This window comes from Penaeus monodon, chromosome 11, assembly GCF_015228065.2.
Source record: "Penaeus monodon isolate SGIC_2016 chromosome 11, NSTDA_Pmon_1, whole genome shotgun sequence".
NCBI lineage: Eukaryota > Metazoa > Arthropoda > Malacostraca > Decapoda > Penaeidae > Penaeus > Penaeus monodon.
In genome coordinates this window covers 33,464,895-33,467,099 of record NC_051396.1, presented here as the reverse complement: position 1 = coordinate 33,467,099, position 2,205 = coordinate 33,464,895, and positions in this window count along the sequence as shown.

Sequence of the window (2,205 nt, the reverse complement as noted above, 5' to 3'; positions counted from 1 at the left end):
CCATCCCCCTTATTTAGGTTGCGACAGTCTTGGTCAAAGCCGTCATGGGGCCCCCGACTCCTTATCCCCCTCTTCCTTTGCCCTTTCAAGGTGTTGCCATGCTGTGACACAGCAGTAGCAGGACCCATATTCCCCCATCGAAAAGGTGTCTTTGTTTCTGGGGAGTGGTGATATTCAAATAGTCGACATTGTTAGGGTTTTTACGGCCTGGCAGCGCCCCTGGACGCTGCCCAAAAGGGCAGCGGAGGCTGGTTTTAAAAACGCCCGGACACACCCTTTATTTTGCCCCGTGTCCCTGTATTTCTCTTAGGAAAAATTAACTGTACTGTGCCCATTGTGTTTCCCTTCACCAAAATCGGAAAGGGACACGACAGAGGGACAAACCAAAAAATAGGATGGGACATGAGTATTTAGAAGAAACGCCGGCCGATTTCCCCGACCGACGCCGCTATTTAAAACTTCAATAATCACCTCCTCCAAGACTCGTGTGCAGTGCTGGTAGTGTTATAGTGCAGTGCAGTGTTATCTACGTTGATAGTGATAGTGATAGTGTTGTGCCAAATGAGATAGAGGAAAGATTATGAAATGTCTTTATTGAGGGACATTGTGGGAGTGTGAAACACCCTTCCCTGACCGTGCCCGCAGGCGCACTGGACCGCGGCACGTCGGACTTCCGCCCTCCCCAGCGAGTAGACTCGCCCGCCATCTCTCGTTCACCACAGCTTGGAATCAACACACAAACGTGTACATCATGCACTCACTGCTTGCACACCTTAACACACACCAAATCCAGCAATGCCTAGGAAGATGAAAGGAGCCCAACAGAACATTGAGTCTCCTATCTCAACGTCTAACGGAATGCCTACCGCACCACCCACCCCTACTGGCGCCTCACCATCCGATTCTACCGTACCACCCACCCCTCCTGACGCGTAGCAGAATGACGGTGCTGCTCTACTGCGATGGATGGTAACCAGGGATGAGGAGCAAAGAAGAACTGAAGTGATTCGGGAAGAGGAACGTAGGAGGGAGAATGCAGAGCGGAGACGTGAGGAGACGCAGTGTTTCGAGTACTTCATGGCAAGCTTTGCCGCCCAGCATCAACCATACACAGATGGCAGGATGGCAGATCGCACACTTGAGATGTATACACCAAAGGCCTCCGTCCAAATTCCACCTCCACTTGCACCTGATGTTATGTTTCAGGCCTTCCGCGAATGGAGACGATGGTGGGAAGATTATGCCATAATGGTAGAATTAACCAGTCTACCACAGCCAAAACAACACATCCAATTACGTATGTGTTTATCTCAGGAGACACAGCGAATACTGGAACACGCCTTACAAGTGCCCCCAGACTCCACAATGTCAGTCACAGATGTGCTAGACAAATTGCAGCAGCACATCAAAGACCTGAGCAATGAAGCACTCGTGAACGGGCCTTCTCCAACTGCAAACAAGCAGAAGGAGAGACTTTCTTAGAATTCCATGTCCATCTCAAGACCCTGTCTGAAGAGGTGGATTTGTGTAAGGCTAACGACAGCAGGTGTGAAGAGGCATGGATCAAACACGGGATCCTCATGGGTGTCAGAGATGAGAAGCTGATACAGAAACTCATCTCCATGGACGCTTCTTCCACACTTCAAGATGCTGTGACGGATTGCTATGCATATGAGGCTGCCAAATCTACCACATCCGCCTTGAGGGATCCAGCTGCTGTCCGTGCTGTGTCCCAATACAGGAAGGACAAGAAAGTGGCCAGTATGACGAAAGCAAGCTCACATACTGCTGCACCCTCGCACAAGGCACCCTGCAGTAGTTGTGGCAAGCAACATGCCCTACAGACCTGCCCTGCAACCAACAGTGTATGCCGTGGTTATGGCCGCAAAGGTCATTGGTCACACCCGACCAAGTGCTCTGGTAGCACTGCTATGTGTTGCATCCTGCAACAGATATGGCCCCATTCACAAATGACCTGCACGACAAATAAAAAAACCCAAAAAAACGAAGCCTACCCTCAACATGATTTGTTCACAGTCCCCGGATCATCAACACAGCTCTGGACAACAGAGAACAAGCTACATTCGAAAACTAGAAATGGGCTCGCGACCTATGCCAAAGAATTCACCGACTATTCAAGTCAAAATCGCCAGTGGTGATGTGTCAGGCTCCATCCATGCTATACCTGACACAGGGGCAGACACA